A 17,104-nucleotide genomic window follows, 5' to 3' on the forward strand; every position below is an offset into this window, starting at 1 on the left:
AAAAACACGGTCAGATCCTCTCAGCCCACTATTAGACTCATTTGTGGGGCTTTTTAGTACTGTTTCTTGAAGAACACCAAAATTAAGACTCAAAACATGCAAATGGACACCACCCAGGGTCAGGAAGTTCCCCCTGCAGACAGTGGGTTGCTAATGAAATAGACACACGTATCCTCCCACTCTGAGGCCTTGTCATTCAGCAATGAACTAACACAGAGATTAACATTTAAATCTCTTCCTCCCAACCAAGGATCACACAAGTATATAACCCCACACACTTCCATATCACCACTCCTGAAGGTGCCAGCCACAGATGCAGAGTGAAACTTTAGGAAAAACTCTTCCAGAACATGGCCATATAGCCTGAAAACACTCAGGACGCTATGGACATCGGCTGTGAAAACCAAATTAATGGATTTCATTTAATACCAGAAATGTGTTTTGCTTTTTAATACAGTTTTTATACAGAATAGTACATGAGGACATCTGGACAATATCAAACAAGGCTTCTATTGCAGGACTAGAGCAAGGTAGTAACATTATTGGGTAGTATTTTACTGCATGACATTGTCTTTCATCTCACTGCTAGTGTATCCTCCACTCAGTTCTGACAACACCTTGCCATTGATGGGAAAGCTGACAATAACTCTCAATAGCACTGATGTCTAGTCCTCCTCATGTGATAATCCTCTTCTGTTTCAGAAATAGAAGAGATAACAGGTAAACAAGAGATCCATTTTAAAATACTAGTCATGTCCTGTCCCCAATGCTATTTCTGGGGGACTTGGAAACTGGTAAACACAGAAAAACTCATGACTCGGTTTCTGAAATGCACTCTACATGGGGCTATCCTGTGCTTAATCCAGAAACTTCAATTAGCATGAATATTTTATTATTGTTTATTTTAACTGATAAATTTTAATTATAATGTGTTTAATTTCTTTTTTTAGGAGGGAACGGGGATATTATAGTGTACAAGATATTGTATATTGGCATTGTTTCTTAGATGTAAGCCACTTTGATTGACCTGTTAGCATGTCATTGTTACATTGCAAATAAATCTCTTTTTTTCCATCTAACTAGGAATCGAAAAATTAAAAATATCATCTGCCATGCAACTGTAAGCCAGTTATGGCTACAGTTGTTTTGGCTGGACATAATTGGAGTTACAGCTCTTCGTAAATATTGTGAAAACGAGGAATTACATATAGTTTTGGTGGGAGGGGAACCATAATTTGAGTTATTAAACCTATTTGCTTCTGTGGTCTGATGAGAATGCACGGAGGAAGTTGCTGGGGAGGAGGAGGTCATTTCACATGCAACGGAGGTAATGGTTGAAGGAATATCACGACAGACGAAGGAAACAGGAATCGTTCTGGGAGCTTGCAGCTACAAAATTGATTTAAAGATCTCTTTCTTATCAAGGATAATGGAAAACAGCAGCAGGGATGGATTTCAGAAACGGTCCCACACTGCAATTAATATGAATTATGTGTCCCACTCTTTAGATATGAGATCTCTTCAGAACACGACTGCAGATCTACGAAAATACATTGCTATTGGAGCTGTAGGGCTCACAGGTTGGATTCTACCAATAATTCTGCTTTGAAGAGGATTGTCCATGTTCTGTGAAGAACTCTGCAAAATCTATTGACTTAGAGAAAGGCACAAGTTCTCCAATCGGCCCATAAAAGATACCGTGGGATCCTGGAGACCTACAATAGAGTCTGAAAAAGGCAGAGAACAGAAAACAGCGCAGTTGCATGGACACACTTTGCATATAGCAAGCAGTCTGTAAATATAAGCCAAATACATAATTATATGCATACTGAATATCTGGGAGATTTTGTGTCATTATGTCATATATGAGCAAACAGTCAGTTTAATGAGGAACTGGGAATCTACACTTCTAAAATGCAGAAGCAGAATTCTAGTTTTTGCTTAGTACCACTGGTTGGTAAAATCTTTGCTTAGTGAGAAGGGGAAGCAGCCAATTTCTAGTATTTAAAAATAAGTTTTTATAATCTATATGTATACTGTAAGGGAAACATTATGAGGGAGGTTTCAACTGAATTTTTTGATTAAGTCGGCAGATACCAAAATCCCGTCCCCCTTTGGCCATGTCTGCCTCAGCTTGAAATGGAATCTGAAGGCCACATTTGCGAGGGAGATGGAGTCGGGCACACATGACCCCTCCATTCTGCACAATTAGGTCTAGCTCCCGGGAGTGAGTCTTGCCTCTGGAGTAAGCAACCAGGCTGGGAAGAGCGAAAGAAGAGCAAATGCTTCCTTCCCAAGCCTCTCTCCAACCGAGTTGCCTCGAAAGGGACAACCAGACTGGCAAGACAGAGGAGGAGGGAGCATTCACTCCCCAAGCCTGATGGTACTGGGCCAGCCTTATCCTCCCTCAGAGGCGAAAGATGACAGTTAGGGAGGGAGGAACCCTTTCTTCAGGCCAGCCCCTGATGGTTCTGGGCCAGGCTTCTCTCTCCCCAGAGGCCGAACGATGACAGTTGGGGAGGAGGAGCCTCTTTCTTCAGGCCAGCCCCTGATGTTTCTGGGCCAGGCTTCTCTCTCCTCCAGAGGCCGAACGATGACAGTTGGGGAGGAGGAGCCTCTTTCTCAGGCCAGCCCCTGATGGTACTGGCCAGGCTTCTCTCTCCCTCAGAGGCCGAACGATGAAGTTGGGGAGGGAGGAGCCTCTTTCTTCAGGCTAGCCCGATGTCACTGAACCACGTTTCCCCTTAGGCACCGATGTCATTGCCTTCTTATGACATTGGCGAGCCTGCCTACCTCTCCCCTCTGTCTAGCTGGATCAGTCCCTCCTGAGTGAGGAAAGCTCACTGAAACTTATTAGCTGGCATTCAGTGGTATTAGAAGTCTGTCTGCAAAGAGGGGCCAGTTCTCCCCCAGCCCAAGGAGGGCTGCGGAGGGGAAGCCAACATAAGGCTGACCTGCAGGAGGTTGACAGAAGGCAACATGGTTAATCCATCCTGTAGCCTTCTACTGCTTGTGCTGGCCCTCTTCATTGGGGTCCACAGCACCCATTCCTTGGGGTAAGATTTGTTCAAAGAGGTTTTGCTTTTGTCTCCTTTGAGACGGAGGGGAAGTTCCATTGCTGGGTAGGGATTGGCACTCTGGTCCCCAGTGCCATAATCCAGTCCTCAAACACTCAGTTCTGAAACAACAAAATTGTAGGTTTGACTCCTCTAAGTATGTACTCTCTAGTGCATTTTTAAAGGAGAAAAAAGATTTGTTAATGTCCCCAAATTTTACCCTCTACTGATCCTGATGGAACTGGGCCAGCCTTCTCCTCTCCTCAGAGGCGAACGATGACAGTTGGGGAGGGAGGAGCCTCTTTCTTCAGGCCAGCCCCTGATGTCACTGAACACACGTTTCCCCTTAGAGGCACACGAGGTCATGCCTTCTTATGACATTGGCAGCCTGCCTACCTGCTCCCTCTGTCTAGCTGATCGCTCCCTGAGTGAGGATAAGCTTCACGGAACTTATTTAGCTGGCATTCAGTTGTATTTTAGAACTGTCTGTCAAGAGGGGCCAGGTCTCCCCCCCCAAGGAGGGCTGCGGAGGGGAAGCCAACAATAGACTGACCTGCAGGAGGTTGACAGAAGGCACATGGCTAATCTATGCTGTAGCCTACTACTGCTTAGCTGGCCTCTTCATTGGGGTCCACGCACCCATTCCTTTGGGTAGATTTGTTCAAGAGGTGTTTGCTTTTGTCTCCTTGAGACTGAGGGGAAGTTTCCATGCTGGGTAGGGATTGGCCTCTGGTCCCCCAGTGCCATATCCAGTCCTCAAGCACTCAGTTGAACAACAAAATGTAGGTTGACCCCTCTAAGTATGTACTCTCTATGCATTTTTAAAGGAGAAAAAAAGATTTGTTAATGTCCCCAAATTTACCCTCTACTGATCCTGATGGTACTGGGCCAGTCTTCTCTCGTCCCCTCAGAGGCCGAACGATGACAGTGGGGAGGGAGGAGCCTCTTTCTTCAGGCTAGCCCCTGATGTACTGGGCCAGCCTGCTCTCCCCCTCAGAGCGAACAATGACAGTTAGGGGGGGAGGAGCCTCCGTCTTCAGCAAGCCCCTGATGGTACTGGGCCAGCCTTCTCTCTCCATCAATGACAGTTGGAGGGAGGAGCCTCTTTCTTCAGGCTAGTCCCTAATGGTACTGGGCCAGCCTTCTCTCTCCATCAGAGGCCGAACGATGACAGTTGGGGAGGAGAGCCTCTTTCTTCAGGCTAGCCCCTGATGTGTACTGGGCCAGCCTCTCTCTCCCTGAGAGGCCGAACAATGAAAGTTAGGGAGGGAGGAGCCTCCGTCTTCGGCCAGCCCTGATGGTACTGGGCCAGCCTTCTCTCTCCACAATGACAGTTAGGGAGGGAGGAGCCTCTTTCTCAGGCTAGTCCCTAGTTACTGGGCCAGCCTCTCTCTCCATCAGAGGCCGAACGATGACAGTTGAGGAGGAAGAGCCTCTTCTTCAGGCTAGTCCCTATGGTACTGGGCCAGCCCTCTCCTCCCTCAGAGGCTGAACGATGACAGTTAGGGAGGAGGAGCCTCTTCTTCAGGCTAGTCCCTAATGGTACTGGGCCAGCTTCTCTCTCCACAGAGGCGAAAGATGACAGTTAGGGAGGGAGGAGCCTCTTTCTTCAGCTAGTCCCTAATGGTACTGGGCCAGCCGTCCTCTCCCCAGAGGCGAAAGATGACAGTTAGGGAGGGAGGAGCCTCTTTCTTCAGGCTAGTCCCTAATGGTACTGGGACAGCCTTCTCTCTCCCTCAGAGGCCGAAAGATGACAGTTAGGAGGGGAGCCTCTTTCTTCAGGCTAGTCCCTTGATGGTTCTGGGCCAGGCTTCTCTCTCCCCCAGAGGCCGACGATGACAGTTGGGGAGGGAGGAGCCTCTTCTTCAGGCCAGCCCCTGATGGTTCTGGGTCAGGCTTCTCTCTCCCCAGAGGCCGAACGATGACAGTGGGGAGGGAGGAGCCTCTTTCTTCAGGCCAGCCCCTGATGGTTCTGGGTCAGGTTCTCTCCCTCAGAGCCGAACGATGACAGTTGGGGAGGAGGAGCCTCTTTCTTCAGGCCAGCCTGATGGTTCTGGGTCAGGCTTCTCTCTCCCAGAGCCGAACGATGACAGTTGGGGAGGGAGGAGCCTCTTTCTTCAGGCTAGTCCCTAATGGTACTGGGCCAGCCTTCTCTCTCCCTCAGAGGCTGAACGATGACATTAGGGAGGGAGGAGCCTCTTTCTTCAGGCTAGTCCTATGGTACTGGGCCAGGCTTCCTCTCCCTCAGAGGCCGAACGATGACAGTTGGGGAGGGAGGAGCCTCTGTCTACAGGCCAGCCCCTGATGGTACGGGCCAGGCTCTCTCTCCCTCAGAGGCGAACGATGACAGTTGGGGAGGGAGGAGCTCTGTCTACAGGCCAGCCCCTGATGGTACTGGGCCAGGCTTCTCTCTTCCCTCAGAGGCCGAAGATGACAGTTGGGGGAGGGAGGAGCCTCTTTCTTCAGCTAGCCCCTGATGTCACTGAACACACGTTCCCCCTTAAGCACACGATGTCATTGCCTTCTAGGACATTGGCAGTCTGCCTACCTGCTCCCTCTGTCTAGCTGGATCATCCCTCCTGAGTGAGGATAAGCTTCACTGAAACTTATTTAGCTGGCATTCAGTTGTATTAGAAGTCTGTCTGTCAAGAGGGGCCAGGTCTCCCCCAGCCCAAGGAGGGCTGCGGAGGGGAAGCCAACAATAGACTGACCTGCAGAGTTTGACAAGGCAACAGGGTAACCATCCTGTAGCCTTCTACTGCTGTGCTGGCCTCTTCATTGGGGTCCACAGCACCCATTCCTTTGGGTAAGATTTGTTCAAAGAGGTGTTTGCTTTTGTCTTCTTGAGACTGAGGGGAAGTTTCCATTGGCTGGGTAGGGATTGGCACTCTGGTCCCCAGTGCCATAATCCAGTCCTCAAAAAACTCAGTTCGAAACAACAAAATGTAGGTTTGTGACCCCTCTAAGTATGTACTTCATCCATTTTTAAGGAGAAAAAAAGATTGTTAAATGTCCCCAAATTTTACCCTCTACTGATCCTGAGGTACTGGGCCAGCCTTTCTCTCTCCCTGAGAGGCCGAACAATGACAGTTAGGGAGGGAGGAGCCTCCGTCTTCAGGCCAGCCCCTGATGTTACTGGGCCAGCCTTCTCTCTCCATCAATGACAGTTAGGGAGGGGAGCCTCTTTCTCAGCTAGTCCCTAATGGTACTGGGCCAGCCTCTCTCTCCACAGAGGCCGAAAGATGACAGGTAGGGAGGGAGGAGCTCTTCTCAGGCTAGCCCTAATGGTACTGGGACAGCCTTCTCTCTCCCTCAGAGGCCGAAAGATGACAGTTAGGGAGGAGGAGCCTCTTTCTTCAGGCTAGTCCCTGATGGTACTGGGCCAGCCTTCTCTCTCCCTCAGAGGCCGAAAGATGACAGTTAGGGAGGGAGGAACCTCTTTCTTCAGGCCAGCCCTGATGGCACTGGGCCAGCCTTCTCTCTCCTCAGAGGCCGAACGATGACAGTTGGGAGGGAGGAGCCTCTTCTTCAGGCTAGCCCCTGATGGTACTGGGGCCAGCCTGCTCCTCCCCTCAGAAGCCGAACAATGACAGTTAGGGAGGGAGGAGCCTCCGTCTTCAGGCCCAGCCCCGATGGTACTGGGCCAGCCTTCTCTCTCCATCAATGACAGTTAGGGAGGGAGGAGCCTCTTTCTTCAGGCAGTCCCTAATGGTACTGGGCCAGCTCCTCTCCATCAGAGGCCGAACGATGACATGGGGGAGGGAGAGCCTCTTCTTCAGGCAGTCCCTAATGGTACTGGGCCAGCTTCTCTCTCCCTCAGAGGCTGAACGATGACAGTTAGGGAGGGAGGAGCCTCTTTCTTCTGGCTAGTCCCTAATGGTACTGGGCCAGCCTCTTCTCCCAGAGGCGAAAGATGACAGTTAGGGAGGGAGGAGCCTCTTTCTTCAGCTAGTCCCTAATGGTACTGGGCCAGCCTTCTCTCTCCCTCAGAGGCCGAAAGATGAAGTTAGGGAGGGAGGAGCCTCTTTCTTCAGGCTAGTCCCTATGGTACTGGGACGCCTTCTCTCTCCCTCAGAGGCCGAACGATGACAGTTAGGGAGGAGGAGCCCCTTTCTTCAGGCCAGCCCCTGATGGTTCTGGGCCACGCTTCTCTCTCCCCAGAGGCCGAACGATGACAGTTGGGGAGGGAGGAGCCTCTTTCTCAGGCCAGCCCCGAGGGTTCTGGGCCAGGCTTCCTCTCCCCAGAGGCCGAACGATGACAGTTGGGGAGGAGGAGCCTCTTTCTTCGGCTAGCCCCTGATGTACTGGGCCAGCCTGCTCTCCCCCTCAGAAGCCGAACAATGACAGTTAGGGAGGGAGGAGCCTCCGTCTTCAGGCCAGCCCTGATGGTACTGGGCCAGCCTTCTCTCTCCATCAATGACAGTTAGGGAGGGAGGAGCCTCTTTCTCAGGCTAGTCCTAATGGTATGGCCAGCCTTCTCTCTCATCAGAGGCCGACGATGACAGTTGGGGAGGGAGGAGCCCTTTCTTCAGGCTAGTCCCTAATGGTACTGGGCCAGCCTTCTCTCTCCTCAGAGGCTGAACGATGACAGTTAGGGAGGGAGGAGCCCTTTCTTCTGGCTAGTCCCTAATGGTACTGGGCCAGCCTTCTCTCTCCATCAGAGGCCGAAAGATGACAGTTAGGGAGGGAGGAGCCTCTTTCTTAGGCTAGTCCCTAATGGTACGGGCCAGCCTTCCTCTCCTCCCTCAGAGGCCGAAAGATGACAGTTAGGGAGGGAGGAGCCTCTTTCTTCAGGCTAGCCCTAATGGTACTGGGCCAGCCTTTCTCTCTCCCTCAGAGGCCGAACGATGACAGTTAGGGAGAGGAGCCCCTTTCTTCAGGCCAGCCCCTGATGGTTTCTGGGCCACGCTTCCTCTCCCCCAGAGGCCGAACGATGACAGTTGGGGAGGGAGGGGCCTCTTTCTCAGGCCAGCCCTGATGGTTCTGGGCCAGGCTTCTCTCTCCCCCAGAGGCCGAACGATGACACTTGGGGAGGGAGGAGCCTCTTTCTTCAGGCCAGCCCCTGATGGTCTGGGCCAGGCTTCTCTCTCCCTCAGAGGCCGAACGATGACAGTTGGGGAGGGAGGATCCCTTTCTTCAGGCTAGCCCCTGATGTCACTGAACACACGTTTCCCCTTAGGCACACGATGTCATTGCCTTCTTATGATATTGGCAGCCTGCCTACCTGCTCCCTCTGTCTTGCTGGATCAGTCCCCCCGAGTGAGGATAACTTCAACTGAAACTTATTTAGAGGCATTTCAGTTGTATTTTAGAAGTCTGTCTGTCAAGAGGGGCCAGGTCTCCCCCAGCCCAAGGAGGGCTGCGGAGGGGAAGCCAACAATAGCGACCTGCAGGAGGTTGACAGAAGGCAACATGGTTAATCCATCCTGTAGCCTTCTACGGCTTCTGCTGGCCTCTTCATTGGGGTCCACAGCACCCATTCCTTTGGGTAAGATTTGTTCAAAGAGGTGTTTGCTTTGTTCTTCCTTTGAGACGGGGGAAGTTCCATTGCTGGGTAGGATTGGCACTCTGGTCCCCAGTGCCATAATCCAGTCCTCAAAACACTCAGTTCTGAAACAACAAAATTGTAGGTTTGACCCCTCTAAGTATGTACTCTCTATCCATTTTTAAAGGAGAAAAAAAGATTGTTAAATATTCCCAAATTTTACCCTCTACTGATCCTGATGGTACTGGGCCAGCCTTCTCTCTCCCTCAGAGGCCGAACGATGACAGTTGGAGAGGGAGGAGCCTCTTTCTTCAGGCTAGCCCCTGATGTCACTGAACACCGCGTTTCCCCTTAGGCACACGATGTCATTGCCTTCTTATGACATTGGCAGCCTGCCTACCTGCTCCCTCTGTCTTGCTGGATCAGTCCCTCCCGAGTGAGGATAAGCTTCAACTGAAACTTATTTAGCTGGCATTTCAGTTGTATCTTAGAAGTCTGTCTGTCAAGAGGGGCCAGGTCTCCCCCAGCCCAAGGAGGGCTGCGGAGGGAAGCCAACAATAGACTGACCTGCAGGAGGTTGACAGAAGGCAACTGGTTAATCCATCCTGTAGCCTTCTACTGCTTGTGCTGGCCTCTTCATTGGGGTCCACAGCCCATTCCTTTGGGTAAGATTTGTTCAAAGAGGTGTTTGCTTTTGTCTTCCTTTGAGACTGAGGGGAAGTTTCCATTGCTGGGTAGGGATGGCACTCTGGTCTCCAGTGCCATAATCCAGTCCTCAAAACACACACCACACTGATGCTTTTGCAGTAGACAATACTGTAGGGAAACAGTTTGGTAGGGTGTTTTTTGATGTGAAAATAGGTAAGAAGGAAGAGCCCTCTCCCTTGCCATGTGCATGGGGATGATCTTTTGGATGCCTCTGCAGCAGGGCTGGGAATCTGGGAAGGAGGAAGGAGTTATTGGGGGGGGGAGAGAGAAATGGGGCCATGGAAAACCCATTGGGTGACTTTGGGGGAGTCACACTCTCTCAGCCATGGCAAGCCTTCCCTGAACAACTCTCTCTCTTGGCAAGAAAGAGAGGGAGAGAGGAAGGAAGAAGGAGGCAGGGAAGGGTGAAAGAAGAAGATAAAGAAAGAAAGGGGGAAGGTAGGAAAGAAGGAAGGAAGAGTGAGGAGAGCGGGGAGAAGAAGTGGAGGGACAGGAGAAAGAAAGAGGGAGACCCCACACAAACAACTCCCAGAATTCCATGTCTTAGCCAGAAAGAGTTAAAGAGGTACCAAACCAGGTTATTCTCCAGTGTAGATCAGCCCAGGAGTTGCAGAGCACAGCAACTTCTTCCCCCCTTCCTTTTTCCAAACACAGCCTTTTTTATTTCACTGTTGAAAGTTTTGGTCTATGTTTCCTGGGTGGACATGTGTGAGAGAGGGTTTACTCTTGTTGATGTTGTTGTTAAAAGAAGCAGGAAAAAGCAGGCTAGTGAGGTGTGCATTGCAGCATACCTGAAATTGCATGGCTGGTATAAAGTAGGATACCAGTTAGCCAGTTAGGCTAGTTTAAATCTTTATAGTTACTCAACATAAATTGGTGAAGAGTGATGACACACACAGAAAAACCCAAGATATGTGTAGAATTAGTTCCTCTTCTTAAGTCAGAACAAAGTTTGGTTTGACATAAGTTCTGTGTGCACATGAGTGCTCTACAAAGCTTTGGTTCTGAACTATTGTCCTCTGGCTTACTTTACTGCATTAAGTTCTTTCAGATCTGAACATCTGTGTCAGAGAAATCATGTAGATTTAATTTTTAATGTCATAGAACGTAGATGTGGAAGAGACCACAAGGGCCATCCAGTCCAACCCCATTCGCCATGCAGGAACTCTCAATCAAAGCATCCCGACAGATGGCCATCCAGCCTCTGTTAAAGACCTCCAATGAAGGAGACTCCACTACACTCCGAGGGAGTGCATCCACTGTTGGGCAGCCCTTACTGTCAGGAAGTTCCTCCTAATGTTGAGGTGGAATCTCTTTTCCTGTAGCTTGCATCCATTGTTCCGGGTCCTGTTCTCTGGAGCAGCAGAAAACAAGCTTGTTCCCGCCCAATGTGACACCCCTCAAATGTTTAAACAGGGCTACATATCACCTCTTACTTCTTTTCTCCAGGCTAAACATCCCCAGCTCCCTAAGTCGTTCCTCATAGGGCATGGTTCCAGACCCTTCACCATTTTAGTCACCTCCTTTGGACACGCTCCAGTTTCTCAGTGTCCTTTTTGAATTCTGGTGCCCCGAACACTTGATGTAGGCTAGTGTCTCATTAGCACTATGTAACCGTACGTGAGGCTATTTATTTTTTTATCATGCAGTATTTTAATACTACATTTCGTGGGAGCCACCAAGGTAGTGTACAACACTTTAAAAAACATTTAAACTTTAATAAATATTTTTTTAAAAACACAAACTACCAAGTAAACAATTTATAAGGCTATTGTACATTATATAATAATTTGCATTTTTCTATTGGAATATACCCCTGATACTGTTTACAGTGGAGAAATGTTCTCCACATTTGTGAAAAAGGACTTGCAGGCCATCAAAACTTCAGTCTTTCCTCCTGCTCCACCAAAAGGAAAAAGGACAAAAATGCCTCAGCATGGTGCTCTTCACAAAGTTACCCACTCAGTTAAGAAACTTACTATATATTTTTTCTGTATTTACAGGTACTATAACACAGGAAGATAGCCAGATGACCACAACTACCGATCAGGTTCTGATCTATGTGTGCCAACTGTTGATTCAGTTTGTGGATGAGCAGGACACCCCAATGTAATGTTTTCTTCCTTTTCTTTTTCCTTTGTAATTGGATGTTTGGTGTATGTTGTTCAGATGATTCAAAAACACGGTCAGATCCTCTCAGCCCACATATTAGACTCATTTTGTGGGCTTTTTTAGTCTGTTTCTTGAAGAACACCAAAATTAAGACTCAAAACATGCAAATGGACACAACCCAGGGTCAGGAAGTTTCCCTGCAGACAGTGGGTTGCTAATGAAATAGACACCGTATCCTCCCACTCTGAGGCCTTGTCATTCAGCAATGAACTAACACAGAGATTACATGTAAATCTCTTCCTCCCAACCAAGGATCACACAGTATATTATACCCCACACACTCCATATCACCACTCTCTGAAGGGCCAGCCACAGATGCAGATGAAACTTTAGGAAAAACTCTTCCAGAACATGGCCATATAGCCTGAAAAACATCAGGACGCTATGGACATCGGCTGTGAAAACCAAATTAATGTGATTTCATTTAATTTACCAGAAATATGTTTGCTTTTTAATACAGTTTTTATACAGAAATAGACATGAGAACATCTTAGGACAATACATACAAGGCTTCTATGCAGACTAGAGCAAGGTAGTAACATTATTGGGTAGTATTTTACTGCATGACATTGTCTTTCATCTCACTGCTAGTGTATCCTTCACTCAGTTCTGAAACACACCTTGCCATTGATGGGGAAAGCCTGACAATAACTCTCAATAGCACTGATGTCTAGTCCTCCTCATGTGATAATCTCTTCTGTTTCAGAAATAGAAGAGATAACAGGTAAACAAGAGATTCCATTTTAAAATACTAGTCATGTCTGTCCCCAATTATTTCTGGGGGACTTGGAAACTGGTACACACAGAAAAACTCATGACTCGGTTTCTGAAATGCACTCTACATGGGCATCCTTGTGCTTAATCCAGAAACTTCAATTAGCATGAATATTTTATTATTGTTTATTTTAACTGATAAATTTTAATTAAATGTGTTTAATTCTTTTTTTTGGAGGGAACGGGGATTATTATGTACAAGATATTGTATATTGGCATTGTTTCTAGATGTAAGCCACTTGATGACCTGTGCATGTCATGTTACATTGCAAATAAATTCTCTTTTTTTCCATCTAATAGGAATCGAAAAATTAAAAATATCATCTGCACATGCAACTGTAGCCAGTTATGGCTACAGTTGTTTTGGCTGGACTATAATTGGATTACAGCTCTTCGTAAATATGGTGAAAACGAGGAATTACATATAGTTTGGTGGGAGGGGAACCATAATTTGAGTTATTAAACCTATTTGCTTCTGTGGTCTTGTATGAGAATGCACGGAGGAAGTGCTGGGGAGGAGGAGGTCATTTCACATGCAACGGAGGTAGATGGTTAAGGAAATCACAGACAGACGAAGGGAAACAGGAATCGTTCTGGGAGCTTGCAGCTCAGAATTGATTTAAAGATCTCTTTCTTATCAAGGATAATGGAAAACAGCAGCAGGGATGGATTTCAGAAACGGTCCCACACTGCAATTAATATGAATTATGTGTCCCATCTATTTAGATATGAGATCTCTTCAGAACACGACTGCAGATCTACGAAAATACATTGCTATTGGAGCTGTAGGGCTCACAGGTTGGATTCTACCAAATTCTGCTTTTGAAGAGGCATTGTCCATGTTCTGTGAAGAACTCTGCAAAATCTATTGACTTAGAGAAAGGCACAGTTCTCCAGTCGGCCCATAAAAGATACCGTGGATCCTGGAGACCTACAATAGAGTCTGAAAAAGGCAGAGAACAGAAAACAGCGCAGTTGCATGGGACACACTTTGCATATACAAGCAGTCTGTAAAATATAAGCCAAATACATAATTATATGCATACTGAATATCTGGGAGATTTGTCATTATGTCAATATATGAGCAAACAGTCATTTAATGAGGAACTGGGAATCTACACTTCTAAAATGCAGAATGCAGAATTAGTTTTTGCTTATACCACTGGTTGGTAAAATCTTTGCTTAGTGAGGAAGGGGAAGCAGCCAATATTCTAGTATTTAAAAATAATTTTATAATCTATATGTATACTGTATAGGGAAACATTATAGGGAGTGTTCAACTGAATTTTTGATTAAGTCTGCAGATACCAAAATCCCTGTCCCCCTTTGGCATGTCTGCCTCAGCTTGAAATGGAATCTGAAGCCATTTGCGGAGGGAGATGGAGTCGGGACACATGACCATCCATTCTGTACAATTAGGTCTAGCTCCCGGGAGTGAGTCTTGCCTCTGGCGTGACGAGCATGCACTAAACGGCGGCGGCCCTTCCATACAGCCGCCACCGTGAGGACGTCATGGCCGCGCCGCCTCTAGACGGGGTGGCGCGGACGTGATGTCCTTGCTCCGCGCCAGGGCGCTTAGTGCGCCCTGAACACGGAGCAGGAAGGAGCTCCGTTTCGGAGCTCCTTCCTGGTTTAGTCCGCTGGGTGCAGCCTTCAGACGGCTGCGCCCAGCGGACTAAAAGAGAAAGGGGCCAAGCGGCCCCTTTCTCTTCTCCCTGCTGCCGCGGGGTGTCCTTGGGGCTTGATGCCCCAGGGACACCCCTTTTCAGGCTGCGGGGAAACAGCGTTTTGCTGCTTCCCCGCAGCCCGAAAAGCGGCGGATTGGGGCCTCAGCAGCTGCCAGTGTAGCCGCTGAAGCCCCGATACTCCGGGGGAAGGGGTGGGTCCAGACCGCCCCAGAGAGAGACAGACACAGAGAGAGATTTTCCCAGTAACAATATGCTGTGGTTAGATATCTCTTTTCTAATACAGTGGTACCTCGGGTTACGAAATTAATTCGTTCCGCGGCTAATTTCGTAACCCGAAAAACCTTCGTAACCCGAATTGCCATAGGCGCTAATGGAAAAAAAGCCGCGGCTCCACCGCGGCTCCATTTAAAACAGCGCCAGGGTTTTTTCGTAACCCGAAAAAACCTTCGTAACCTGAAACAATAAATCCCTATGGGATTTATTCGTATCCTGAAAAATTCGTAACCTGGGTAATTCGTATCCCGAGGTACCACTGTACACAGTATTTAGCCCTAGCTTTTTTTTGAATGGGCTATTAAATCCCATTAGCTTGACAAAAGCCCTGTTGGTGAAGATGAAATCTCCTAGAACTGGTTTGTTGACATATATCAGTGCAGGTTCCTTCATTTTTCACTCTCCTTGGGGAGCAGGTGCAGCTATGGGATTATCATGGTGAGTGCCTACAGTTCTAAATTTATCGCTACAGCACTGGGTAAATCCCAGCAGAATGATCAGTGAAACATTTTAAATGTCTTGTGTTCGTGATTTTTCTCTCACTAATTGTAGGACTTTGCCATGTGCTGCATCCCACGTAGGGACTTTGAGATCAGCAGTCTTCTGAGAGCAACCTTTCTCAGTACTCCTGCTGACAGGATGCTGGTATATGTGAAAGGCAGCCCCAATGACTTCATGCACACATTTAAAGCACCATGAGAAAGGAAGACAGATGGTATGTCTCATTAGAAATGTGCCCTGCCCTGCTAGAGCAATTTAGTGTCATATCAAGGAGGAACATAATGTTGAGTTGGCAGCAACATTTTGATGCTCAAAGGGAGAATGGCAAAGGAAAGAAAATGTACAAATAATAGGAGACCACAGATTGCCCCATCCATATATAGAACTAACTTTCAGTACCCTTGAAAGCTAATAATTATCTGTGTTTTTCCCCCAACCAACAGAGATTGTGATGAGAACGAAATAATCTGTAATTATGTGTGCTATCTGCAGTGCAAATCTATATAAGAAAGAGACTCTAGGTGAGAGAGGAGGATACAAACATCCAGACCAAAAATGCCCATAAGAAAGAAAACAGCAAAGAATCTATAAGATGGAGAGGGAGTTCGCCAGGCAAGTCCAGCTCCATCAGGACTAGCCTGGAAGAAGGAAGAGCCCTGACCTCCAATCCACCTGCCTTGGTCCAGGCCTTACAGGGAGAGAAGAACCACTGGACCTCATCCCCTTTCCCTCCATCATTCCCTTCTCCTTTTGGTTCGTGTCTTTTAGATTGTAAGCCTAAGGGCAGGGAACTGTCTGATTTAAAATAATATTGTAAGCCGCCCTGAGAGCCATTAGGACTGAAGGGCGGGATATAAATACCTAAATAAATAAATAAATAAATAAATAAGTCTCTATTACACTTAATTTAAACCTAAAAAAGGGAGAGGGATGAGAATTCATGTATAACATTGCACTCTTAAATCTTGTTGATGACTTTAAAGGAACTGAGTTGGATCTACCCTTCATCCTACTTAGAGTAACATTGATTTCAAAACTTTGGATCCAACCCACTTAATGTTAGCCATTAGTTCCGCAAATTAAATACTGTACCTTGCGTATGACAACTCTTCTTCCTAAGTCCATCAGCACCTCACATGAGGATATCTGAAAACAATAATTTGGTTAATATAAAACTGAACTGTGAAAAGCTAATTTAAAGTTTTAGGGAGTCAGAGAAATAAATTCCAAATCCTTCCAGCAGTATTTAATACCTACTTTTCAAGGCAAAATTAACTGTCCAGGGGAGAAAAGCAGAATGGAAATGCAGCAGAAACACTTACTACTGAGCCATAAGAAACTTTCTTTGCTTTTTACAGTACATACACTACAGCCAACTCAGCTGATTTTTAGACATGCCTGGAGATGTTTTTGACTATCTGGTACCATCTGGTTATATGATATTGGATATCTACAGTACCTGAGGTAATCCTCAGTAACTATTGAGTCTCAAATAGTAAACAGTAAACATAGACCTCACAACACTGAACAAGAATGAAACACCCACATATTTCTATGTGGAATTGTTCAACAGGTTTGGGTACCTCCAAAGCCTGTTTAGTGTTCTCAAGTTCATTATTGATGGGATATTTATGTTTCTAAAATTAAAAGCATGGAAAAGCATTCTGTTTGGGACTTAAAGCCTCTGTAAATGGCCTTATGTGTGTGCAAAATTGAACTGAATAGTTTTGTAATGTCTGTATTCACCTAAGGCTTGGTGTGGTCTCCAGAGTCCTAGTCCAACATGCAAACCATTACACTATGCTGGCTCTCAGGGTTGTCCATACATTTACCTATTCCAGTAATTCCCAAAGTGGGTAGTAGTGCCACCCTGGGCATGGTGGAAAAGTACAGGGGGGAAGTGATGGAAGTAGGTGCAGAAGGGGGGACTTCAATCAAAGTATTAGCACACAAGAAAAACAAGGGGAACCAGAGGCCTTTAGGAGCTTGGTGGAGATGAGGGCTGCATGAAACTTCTCTTTTTAGGATCTCTTAAAACCACAGCGCAGATCTGTGGATCACTTCCCATGGTGGCATCTTCTTCCCTTCACCTGCCCACACAAGCTCATTCCCATGACACCAATTTGGGACAAAGTGACCGACTGGAGCAAGGAGTTAGAACATGTGGCAGCAGAGAGAACTGGCGACAAAAAGTAGCTCTCACATTTGGGACCCTGGCCCTTATCAGATGAGTGTGGAACTGGGGGTCTTCCGCACTGGGTGGTTCGAATTCACGTTATTTCGCACAATACCATCATACCAGCATTCGAATGGCCCAATCCGCACTCACGTGAATGCGTGAGCTGCCGAACTGAATGCGTACTGGCTCCTCTTTTTGGAGCGTGTTGGCCAGTGCGCTGATAAGGGGATTGGCGATATCCTGGATTGGGGCTCTGTTCGATCTCAGT

Source organism: Sceloporus undulatus, chromosome 3 (assembly GCF_019175285.1).
Source record: "Sceloporus undulatus isolate JIND9_A2432 ecotype Alabama chromosome 3, SceUnd_v1.1, whole genome shotgun sequence".
NCBI classification, from domain to species: Eukaryota; Metazoa; Chordata; class Lepidosauria; order Squamata; family Phrynosomatidae; genus Sceloporus; species Sceloporus undulatus.